The 12,156-nt window shown below is 48.7% G+C and overlaps 1 protein-coding gene across 1 annotated transcript in view; it reads right to left on the bottom strand.

Moving 5' to 3' along the window:
* Positions 1-12,156, bottom strand: part of Tmem182 (transmembrane protein 182) — a 44,481-nt gene that overhangs the window by 27,133 nt on the left and 5,192 nt on the right. The window lies entirely within an intron of this gene.

The following is a 12,156-nucleotide window of genomic DNA, read 5'->3' as shown; positions in this document are numbered from 1 at the left end:
AGCAAAGGAGGACCTGTGGCAGCATCGCCTGGCCCCTAGCAAGAGGCCCTGTCTCAGGCCACTAGTCCATCTTCCACTGCCAGTCCCTGCTGGCCTTGGCAGCCTGGGCAGGACTAAAAATACTGATTCACTGGAGTCGTGCACAGGACAGGCTGTCCCGTGTGGCCACACCGCGCTCTGTGGTCCTGCACCTGCTGACCCAGTCCAGGGCTCACTGACTTTTCTCAGGATGAAAAGCACACTCAGAGATGCACGGAGGTGCTGCACCTCCTGTAAGAACCCGCCCAGCTGCCCGGGGAGGAAGCACACTGGGCAGGAGGAGCAGGGCCTCCACCTCCCGTTCCTCCATGACCTTGGGAAAGTCCTCAGAGGGGGAGGAGCTGGGGTTTCCTCCCGTTTTCCCCTCCTAAGGAGCTGGGGGATGGAAGGGAGGTTTCTGGGGGCTCAGAGCGGTGGCCGTACTGGAGCTGGCAGGGATGGCAGCTAGGGTAACGGGAAGGCAGACTTTACAGTGGTCAAGAGCGCTCCATACTCACTAGAAACCGCATTTTGAGTTTGGGTCTCTGGGGCTGGGCTGTGTGAGTGTGGGGGAGCCTTTCCAGCCGTGCAGGCTGTGGCACTGGGAGCACCGTCTGTGGCCAGGACTCACAGTGGGTTAGGTGCACCATGTACACGGTGCAGGCACGGCACTTTCCACACGTGGCGGCTGTCTTGGTGACTGTTCTATCACTGTTGAGACACAATACCTGACACCCAAAGTAGGAGAGGAAAGGGTTATTTAGCTCACAGTTTGTGGAGGTTTCAGTGCATAATCAGCTGGCTCCATGGCAAGGTGGTACATGGAAGAGGGCAACAGGTCATGGCCTCAGCAGATACAAAAGCACCAGGAGCAAAAGGGAGGATGGAGCCTCTTTTCTAGCCCTTATATCATATTGTGTGCAGGCTACCTGCCCTAGAACAGGTGTAGCACTAACACCCCCAACCCCAGCACTAGACAAGGAACCAATCACAAACTCTAGATTCGGCAGCCTCTGAAAATCCCGCTGCCCATGACTGCAAGAGGCTTTGGGGGACATCCATACACAAACCATAGCAATGGCTTTACAGGGTGTGAGTCACACAGCATGTGTAAGAGCAGAACTGAAAGTAGAAGTTCCACTTGATGCAGCTATTCCCCTGCTAAGCATCTTCCCAAAAGAGTGAAAGACACTGTACTACAATGATACGTGCATGCTCATGTTTACAGCAGCACAATTCATAGTAGCCAAATCTTGGAAGTGGCCTCTATGCCCATCAATAGATGAGTGGATAAAGAAAATATGATATGTGTACACAGTGGAGTACTACTCTGCCATAAGGAAGGATAAGTTTGAGTCATATGTAGGAAAATAGATGCAACTTGAGACCACAGTGTTCAGTGAAATAAATCAGGCACACAACCTTCAATATCACATGGTTTCTCTTATATGAGAAGCTCCAAAGTACAATACAGAGTATTTAAAGAGCGAAATAAAGACAGGTCGTTGGAAACAAGGAGACAGATCTGGGAAATGGGAAGGGCACTAAGAAATGGAGGGAAGGCGCAGGGAGGGAGGGGGAAGGGGACACAGGAAGAATGAGGATGTGTTACACATCTGCACCAACCCCCCCCCAAGGAATGTGACCATCATGCATTGCAAACAGGTACTCATGAAGAATACAGGGCATGCCAAAGGAAGTGAGTCCCGCACAAGCAGGAAAGTTGTTGCCACCTGAGTCCTCACTAGGGAGAAGCCGGGACTTGTACAAGAAGAGCTGAGGGGTGGAGGAATGGATGTTAACACTTGCGCATTAGTAAGACTGTCAGGGATGGACGACATTCTATCCCTGGGCCTGAAATACCAGGGCCGGCAATGAACCAAGAACACCAGAGATGCCTCTGAGGGTCCCTGCCCAGTTCCAAACATACTGCAGGAGAGACAAATTCACCAACTCCACCTGTAAAGATTTGTCATTCTTAGTATTAAGTGGAAAGACCACTTTATTCAGATGCTCTTTTCAACATGAAATTGGAATCTGTTTGCCAAGCTTTTAGACAGATAGTAGTGAGTCCTTACAGCACAGCTTTGCTACTTAGTTGCATTTGTTCTGAGAGTCCTATGGTCCCTGGCTCTTCTCAGGTCTTTCAGATGATTTGCTGCTAAGCATCTCTAACATCCTAGAACTCATACTTCTCCAGGAAATCTTGAGCTCCTCTATCATGTAACACTGTGATCCATTCAGGAATCTTTGGGACTCAAAGTACAGTAGTTTCTACCATTTCCACACTAGAAAAGTCTGTCCCACAATGATTTGATATTTTCTCTCTGTTTGTATCGAGATGCCCCAAAAAGAAATGATGAGCAACTAAACTGAATCCCATTCTCCCACTCACCCATGCACAAACATCCACGGAAAAGCTACCTTGCATCAAGCACTCTGGCAAGGTAAACAGTTCAGTGAAATAAATCAGGCACCATCGGTGTCGCCACATCAAGAATGTGTAATAAACGCCATCAAGCAGTCGAAGAGGACAGAAACGCCCAGGCCATCAGCGATGGTGGTTCACACAGGAGCAGAGGAAGGGAGGCCCAGGTCAGCATGTTGCATAGGGAGGGGAGAGAAGGGGTGATGGGAAACGGAGCCAGTGGAAAGCACAGATGGAGGAGCCCGAGGAGAAGAGGGGTGGCATGTGTCATAACATGATCGTGCAGAACAGGGACCAGTTCTGATGCTAGGGGAGCAGCCGCAGGGGGCGTGGAGAACACCGGAAATGTGTGCATGGTCTGCTTCCGGTGGGACATTTTTTGACTGAAGGTTGCAATCTTCCCCAAAAAATTACATGGGAAAAAAAAAAAATCACTGATTCACTTAAATGAAACTTGTTTTATTTTTTTCCCCACAGAGCTTCGATGTATTCATATCAAAACCGCTAAGGAAAAGTTTGCAGTCTGGTTTTGCGTGGTGGTGTTTTCAGCGAGAAAGACAGATAAAGAAAAAGGGAGATGATCCCACACCTCCTTTCCTTTCCTTTCCTACAGAACTTGGCATTTTCCTAATCTTTTTGTGAAGGGGTGAAATAGTTTGAGACAGGGGGCCAAGAAATAAAAATCTGGCACAACTTTGTGCAGCCCAGCCTGCCTCGCGGGGGAACTGACACAAGCAGGGGGACCTTGTCGAGGACTTGGAAGGGAAAAGGAAGGGAGAAAAGCGTTTCAAGCAGAAGGTAAAGCGTGGAGGTGGGAAGAGCCCTTGAGTGCTGGCCCCGCGCCCACAGCAGGTGCCCTGGAGAGCAGCACGACCAGGCACTGTGTGGACTGGGACGCAACCCCACAGGCCACAGCCTGTCCCAGCCCAGCCCGGGTCAGATGACTGTCTTCTGGGCACAAACAGGACAGCGGGGACGTCACTAGTATCTTCTGGCGCATCGGCGGGTTGCTTACTCACGACGACAGAACCTGGGTACACCCCGGAATACAACTCCCTGATGTGCTGAGCGTGTTAAACTAATGAGGCATGAAAAGGAGCGGGCTCCAGAGAATTTCCTGCAACAGCTCCTTGCCTGTGTGACACCTGGCCCTTCAAAGGAGGAGTTACCACGGTGCCTTCCCTGCAAACTCATTGCAGGAAGAAGGAAGGACTAAAATCTATCCCTGTGGACACCTGGACAGAATTCTCACATCCTGCTGCCTTGTATTTTATTCCACAGAGAACTGTTTCCAAACCGTTGCTACTCTGCAGAGCCCCAGAGAGTGGGCTGCCCTTGGCTACTGCGTGTTTACCAAAGCCCACTGAATTTGCCTGAAAATAATTCACCATTGCCTTAAATGGTCTATGTTCCCTGATCTCCCCCTCCCCATGGAAAGGAGCGTAAGTTTCTGACCCAGGCTGGGGTGGTGGGTGGTCACACTCTGGGACGGCCTTCAGGCATGTGATAAACAAGCGCATTTCCTCTGTAGTTCTCTGCCTATTGTCAGTTCACATCAGGGAAGCTTAGCGAGAAACACGATCATGGGTGATCAGCATTCACTAAGCAGAAGAGTGGGCCCCTCTGTGGGCTCTGTCACTGATGTGGCCACTCTTCCAGCTGTGCTGGGATGCCTCCTGCAGCCTTGAGCTCATTCTCCTCACTGCCCTGATGGCTGCTTGCTGTGTGTTCTTCAGAAGCCAGCCACTTACCAGCCTGCGTGGTTCTCACTTGCTTCTCTACACAAAGGTGAACTGTAACCCCCAGGGTCACCCCAGCTCTCCAGCACGTACTACTAGCAGCTGCATGGCCAGTGTGCCCCTGTGATAATGAACTGCACACACTGAACTTCTGTCTCTCTGCTGGGAAGGACCAGCCTTCTGAAATTTCCCACTAGCTGCAGAGAATCACAGCAAAGATCAGAGCACCCCCATAGCTATGCTGTGCATGGTTTGCAGCGGCTGGCGTCATGCGTTGATGGGCCATGGCAGGATGTGTCTTTGGAAGACCTCCCACCCTCCTGGGTTACTCAGCACAGCACACCGTTACAAGAACACTCATATTATACAACCGCTGTCACTCTGGAGACTATCAATGCTGCGTTCTGTGAAACAGTTCACTTCCCTTACAATACTAGATCAATGGTCTGCCGTTGTACATAACAGCCCTGGCTCAGCCGTGGGCGAACTTGAAGCAATGAATTTCAGCACTGGGAAAAGCATCTGACAAAAACCATCTTTTAAAATAACTACATTTTATATTCACATCGATTGCATTCCTATAACCCTAAAGTTGTTTTCAAAAAGCAAAATATGGTAAAAGAATAACTGTCAAGGACTCCTTTTGCCAAAACTAAAGTGTCAATTATCCGCCTCACCAAATCCTCTCTGGTTCACAAGGAGATCTGGCTCTAAAGCACCTACTCTCTGTGGGGCACACAAAGTATAGTTTCCGTTACAGTGTCGTCCAGAGGCAGACACAGCGTGAGAAGCAGGAGGCAGCTACCCGCTGAGAAAGATCCTGGGACAAGACACCTCAGTCTTCCCAGTTTCTTGGCTTCCACGTGGCGCAGTAAACCGATCTCAAAGCGAGCATCGGGATTTGGGGCAGTCACACACAGAAGAATGCGCCCTGCACAAGGATGGCCCAGGCTAAGGCTCCACCTGTCACCCCAGTAAGCCAGTCAATGTGTTTTGCTAGTGCTCGCTCGCAGTAGATAATGACTATGCTCCTTGTGAGGAGCTGGGCTGTGTGCGTAACGCACCACACCTGCTTCCTTCATCCTTTCCCTCCCCTTTTCTGCCTCCCCGTCTCTCAGTCCCTTCCCACTTGAGAGTCCATCTCCCTACTTCCTATCACCTATCTTTGATTTCGTTCCTCATTTCTACTTCAGGTTTCTCATATAAGGGAAACCACGTGACATTTAAGCTTTTGCGTCTGATTTATTTCACTTATTGTACGGTGTCAAGGTGCATTCATTTACCTACAAATAACTCGAGTTTATCCTTCTTTACAGGGGAGGAGTGCTCCACTAGGTGTAAATACCGCCTGCTCTTTTCCTATTGACCTGCTGCTGGACACATGGGCTGCTCCCAAGGTTTAGCTTTTATGAACTGTGCTGCTATAAACATGGGCCTGCATGGATCACTGTAATGTGATGACTTTAACTCTTGGAAAGATTCCTAGAGGGAGAACAGCCAGGTCACATGGAATTTCTAGCTTTTGTTATTTGAAGAACCTCCATTCTGATGGGTAGCTGTGCCAGTTTACACTCCCACCCGTGATGTAGCAGGGCTCCGTTTCCCCTGCAGCCTCACCAGCGTTGGTTGTTATCTGGTTTTTGATGATGGCCATTCTTGGGAATGAAGCCATTTTATAGTGGTATTAGCAAGTTTTGTAAAATAACAACAACTATTTTTCCTTTTTATAAATCATCCATATATTAACGGGTTTTAATAAGCAGATAGAAGAAGCAAGAGTAAGAATGTGTAGCTTCTAAGGAATAACAATGCTGCCTGTGAGCATCGGACTGACTGTTGATAATCTCGGCAGGTCACATTTCTCACCTCAGCCTGGAGTTCTAGCAGTGCAGACGTTCATCATGTGCAAATCACACAAAGCGAGCAAGACCCCCGCACACCACTTAAACCGTGAGCTGTTTCTCCTACACGAGACCCCAAAGTCTACATAAAGAACAAAAGAAAAGATGGGCAATGGGAAACATGGAGAAAGGGGATCGGGGATGGAGGCAAGGAGAGGGAGGTGGACGGGGACGGCATGGAAAAGAGCTGAGAGAGGCTCTCTGCAGACCAGCTCCACAGGAGCGCACCTCCACCATTACGGGAAACATGCACTAGTAAAAAAGTAAAAATTGAAAAAGGAAAAGGACGTTTTTACTGGGGAAAAAGCAGAGGAGGAGGAGGAGAGAGAGGAGAGGGGGAGAGGAAGAAGACAGCGCAGAGGAGGAAGAAAGCCAGCAGGCAGAGTACCGGGCTGTCTTTCTCCACCCTTCAAACAGCCCGCTGTGGCCAGGACTCCGCTCCTCAGCCTCCTGCAGTCCGGCACACGGATGCCTGCTGGGCGGAGACCTTCAGCCCGGTTTCCAGAGCTGCCTCTGAAGCTGCCCACCCTCGTCCTCTCATGCTGGCTGCTTCCTCTTCTTCTGACTCTTATCACACAGTGGGCGAGGCATCCGTCCCTGGACTGACCTACTTTCTCCCCAGTTGCTCCACAGACTGTCTCCTATTGTTCCACGGCTTTAGATGCGCCTGGGTGCAGGCCCGCCGGTGCGCAGCTCGGGACTCTGCCCTGGAAAGGCTGCATAACCCCTCCTCAGGCATCTTAAACTTCCCTGAGAGAAACCACGACCGACTGATCTAATCCACACTTTCTCCTAACAAGAGCTCCAAGCTTGGGGCAGGAGCGGTGACGTTTAAAGAAAGAGAGGCTGAGAGAGCTCGGTAGTCCTTTCAGGTCCGGGTGGTGTGCACGCAAGAAGGGCACCGGAGGAAGCCAAGCGTTGTCGCGGTGTGTCCACCCGAGCTGCCGCGCCCACGGGGTGCAGGCAGGGCGAGGTCACAGTCACAGTCACCTCCCCATCTCCTCAAGTCCTGCGGCTGAGGACTCAACGGACTGACTGCACCTCAAAAATACTCAAGAGAAAAGCACATCTGTGCTGAACGTGCCTGGGCACTTCTTTCCTTCCAGTCACTATTTCCCATGCATCTAGAGATGACTTGAAATACAAGGGTGTGCATCTGTTCTGTGCAAGTATGAAACCATTTCACACAAGGGATGGAGCACACGCAGGTTTTGGTACCCACAGAGTGTCTTGGAAGCCACCCCCATGTCTACCGAGGGGCGACTGTAATTGCAAATGGCGCTCAGGCCTTGGGTCAGAAAGCAGGGAATGGGCATCTAAAGACCCAGAGCTCTCACCAGAAAGCAGGTTGTGCGCCACTCTCCAACAACCCCTGGACATGGCCAGTGTCGGCAAAACAGCTCTGGTGGTCACCAAGGAGGGGTGGCTACTGGCTTCCCCTCGGTGGCAGCCCGGGATGGTTCTACACATCCTACAGAGGGCAGGACAGTCCCAGCAACAAGGAGTCTCTCACCTGCACTGAGAACAGCATCCAAGTGGAGAAACCCTGCTCTTTGGCCCTGGGAGACCCCTATCATGAGAGGCGATTTCTGCTGCACAGAGGTGGGAGCCGCTTGTCCCCTAGGGAAAGCCAGGCCACACTGCTGTTAGTTCTGGGGTTCAGAATGCCATCACCTCCTCCTGAAGCCACGTTCCATACACTGTGGACCAATCCCGGGAAACTCAGGAACCAGTGGTAGAGAATACAAAGTCATACCCTCCAAAAACTACCACTTTTAACCCCCACTTTGTTCTTAGGCACTGGACGCGCAGAGCTGACTCCACAGTGTCCCACGCAGGACTGGTATTTACGTTTCTGTTAACTCTAGACTCAAATCACAGTCTGTTGCTGGGCTGTTTCAAAGCATCCACCTCGAGGCCATTCACATCTCTGTTGTATTTTGCCTTGCCCTGTGCAGTAAGCAAGTGTTCACCTGCTGCCCAGCCGCGCCCAGCTCTCCGGTGGCCATTCCCAGCCTGAGTCTTGGCCAGTTGCAAAGGCCTGGCTTTCGGTGCCCAGTAAGGTTTCACCTTCCCAGCATTCTGCTTGCGAGCCTCACAGTTCTCATTTCTCCTCTTGGGAAGTGGGAAGGAAAGAGGAGGCTTGGGGTGGGGTGGGCTCTGAGGAAGAGCACGCGCGACAAAATGTGCTGGAAAATGGGCCGAGTCCCTTGGGGGAGCAAAGGCATCGTTGGGAAACGTGCCCTGGTGCAGACTTGGTCATCATGCGCCGGTGGACCTGGCTCTGAGCAGAAGGCCCAGAGTCTCCGGCCAAAGCTGCAGAGCATGGGGCTGCAGGGCAGCAGTGAGTGCCAGACAGTGCACCTGTGTGGGGAGGTGTGGAGTCCTGGGCAGAAGGCAGCCACGAGGTCCACACAACTTCAGCTTCACCAACACAGGATCCGCTTCCTTCTGCTGCTCATCTCTGCCCTCCACAGGGGCCCCCACTTTCTTCTGCGCTCCTGCTCTCCTGCTCCTGCAGCAACCCCACACCATTGCACTCCTCCCCTAGTCCTCCGTGCTTCATCCTCTCATCTGTGGGCTGTCTTTGCCTGTCCATGTCCCTCATTGCTCTCATAACCGGGACATCCTGGTCTTCTTCCCTGTGATTTCTTTCTTCTGAAAGAGCCCATATGATATTAAAACCCGCCTCTGCAGCTTCTCTGCAGTGTTTGCTGGGCCAAGCCACGACTCTCTGGAGAACCAGCCTGCAAATCAAGCTACTTGCGGAGGTATTTCACACTGGCAATTCCACCGTCAGCTCAGATCTCTTACATCGAGACCCACACAAAATCCAGCCTCCGAGACAAACTGTGCCTCATCCTCTTAGCGCTGGTGTTTCTGTCCCCCTCACTAAATTCTTGTAGTTGAAAATCATTTTACTGGCACTAAAAATCAGTACCAGAAGGCAAGTGTTTGGACACAATAATGACAATTCTGTCCTTTGATTCACCATTCACACTTCTGGAAAGGTGATCTGAGGAAGTGATAAACTTAGGAAAAGATGGGCAGAGGACATAGCTCAGCAGCACAGTGCCTGCCTCACAAGTGCCACGTCCTGAGTTCAATTCCCAGTACCAAATAATAATAATAATAATAAAGAAAAGTGTTGCATGCATAGAATTACTTTTGATCTGGAGGTAGCAACTACATTCAAAATTTGAAAAGCATTAGGTAAAAGCGTGGAGAAGTGTATGCTAACATAAAAATAGAAACATAAGCTATATATTGGCATTTATGAGATTACAACTCTACATGTAATGTATTAGAAAGAAAAATAGTAAAATGATACTCATTGTTCGGAGATTAGTCTCCACATGACTTTTCAGGGTATGTTGTTTAAGTTTCACCTTCAAAAGGGAATTCTTTATCACCCCCAACTCCTGCCATCTTTTCCCACATGTTATAAGTTAAATCTTCAAATACCAGCTCTGTCCCCTGTTCCCTTTCTGTCTTTCTGCTCCACGCCTTGCTCAACCACTGCAGATCAGCAGCTGCTCGTATGTATGCGTATGTGACGCTGACCCCAACATATCTTCCAGTGACCTCTCAGCCCCCTCCACCAGGCTTTCCCTTTCTCTTCCTCTCCCTAGGAGCAAAGGCCAAAGCCCGCAGCCCCAGCCTCAGGCCGTGTGACAGCACTCTCAGGAAGACACCTTCAGCAGAGACCAGGTAGCAGATCCAGAGCTGCTCTTGCTTTGCTGAAGACAGGAAAACATGAGGACAAGCGGAAGACACAGCTGAAAGAGCTGGTGCCCAACAGCAGCATCTTGGCAGCTGCTTCTGACCCTGTGGTGGGAGAACACTTGCCCTTATTTTGAATTCTGTGTGTTTCATGTTGCTTGCAGCCCAGTGCCTTGCTGACCACCGTGTGGCCCAGCTATCTACCCACTATATCTCACAGCATCGGCTTCTGCTTAGATTTTTCACAAGAGTGAGAAAAGAAAGACCAGCAAAGAACACTAAATACGTAAACACTGGCAATACGGGCACAGAACAACTGGACAGGGAGAAAAAAAGAGCTGAGGGTTGAAATTTACAAATAGCTCACAAAAAGTGTTTACAAGCAATCTGCATCCATTTAGTAAAGCACTGAAGAAATCCCACATCCATCAATAGGAGCTTAAGCATCAGTATTCATAGCACAGCCTGTGTGAGCATGGAGTCTCCCCAGATACTCACTGCATTAGGGCCTAAGTCTACACAGATCTAAAGCAAAGGGGAGCTGCATACACTAGATCCTCACTCTCAGGGAGTTTAGAAAGAAAATCCGGGGACAAAATAATTGCACAAGTAAATAATTAAAACTTGGTATATGAATTATCAAATTAAAGGATGTTTTTATAAGAGAGAACCTGGCCTAGTCCATGTGTTAGCAAGTTGGGACACCAGCCAGGAGGCTGGAAGTAGCAGGAAGGATAAACCTACTTTATTAGGAAAATGAAGCAGGGAGGAAGAAGGGCACAGAATTTGGGACAGGTTGTGGCATACGCAAAAGTCTTAGGATCAGAGACAAACACTGACTCTGTGGAATACAAAGGCCAGGGTAGCTAGCCTGTGTGTCTATATTTATTTATACTAACCAAGAACAGGTGAAATTCTGTTCAGTACATGCTGCTTAATAAGAAAATCAGGGCTGGGAGTGATAGGCTGTCAGACAGAATCAGGGCTGTCAGTGACAGAACACACGCTTAGCATATTTTGGTTGAATTCCCAGCATTGTCAGGAAGTAAGAAGAAAATCCAGTTTATAAATTAATTTTAAAACTTTTCCATCTGAAAAAAGACAGTAAAATACAGTGTTTATTGATGAAAGTATTAAATAATTTCTTCCCCTAAAGTCATTCAACACAAATTTTGTAAGCATCTCCCAATTACTAGGTGCTATAATAAACTCTAGGGATAAAGAGAGGAATAGGTTACACTCTACAAAGTGGAACAAGTTACCCCCTGTCCTGGGGGCACTGAAGAAACTAGGGTCAACAATCACAGCAAAGTGTGACAGCCCTTTGATGCGGGGAGACAGGGTCAGGGATTATGGGGGACATCAAGATAGGGGGAAATGAGCTCACCCAGGGTGGAACTATCTTGAAAATTAACTTATGTCTAGTACAGCATCACTGAATGGTCCTGGCTAAGTGAACTGTGCCTGAATGTAAGTATGAAACAAATCAGAAAAGCTAAACTCTCACACATCTCAAAAGGTATTGGAATTGGTAAAATGGACTTTGAAGTATGCAGACAGTTCTGGGAATCAGGCTGCCTCCAGAGGCTTGGACAGTCATTCAAATAACTGGATTTGACAATAACTGAATTCTACAATATGTTCTGAGAACCAAAAAAATTAAGGAAGGAAGGAAGGAAGGAAGGAAGGAAGGAAGGGAGAGAAGGAAAGAAAGAATAAAAAGAAAGAAAGAGAGAGAGACAGAAAATGAGAAAAGAGGGAGAAATGGAGACAGGGAAGGACAGAGGGACGACTGGATTAAACCTGACTCTATATACAGATCCAGTTCAAACAGACAGACAGACAGACAAGCCAGTATAGATCAATGCAGTATAGATTTAACTTGGTCTTTTGCTGAGATACAAACACAGGGCTTATGCTTCTTACAGAAAGCAAGACCACCATCCTTTTCATTCTGTAGTTTCCAAGATTATTGAGAAAACAAAAACCAGAGACTTGTATCTTTACACGAGTTCTACCAAGAGTCAGCTGTGTAAGGACAGAGCCCTAGGGTTTCTGGGTCTCAGTCTTGCCTTCTAAGTCACTCCAAAAAGTTATGAGCTAATTTATTGTTTTCAATGAATTCATTATTGACTAATGGCCATTATCAAAACTCAGGAGAACACAAAATTATTCCATGAACAGTATGCCAGCCCATTGTACATCAGATTTTATAAACAACACTTTCAGTTTACTGAGAATAACTTGGTAAGTGTTTAATGCCTGCTAATTATGAAACTATGTAAAGCTATATAGTAGTCCTGGGGCCGAGTGTCCTTGACTAGAAAAAAAGAATAAAAACACATAG

This window comes from Chinchilla lanigera, unplaced genomic scaffold (assembly GCF_000276665.1).
Source record: "Chinchilla lanigera isolate Chin_1 unplaced genomic scaffold, ChiLan1.0 scaffold00069, whole genome shotgun sequence".
NCBI lineage: Eukaryota > Metazoa > Chordata > Mammalia > Rodentia > Chinchillidae > Chinchilla > Chinchilla lanigera.
Note: the sequence above shows the minus strand (reverse complement) of the source record. Positions and strands in the feature narration are given on the sequence as shown.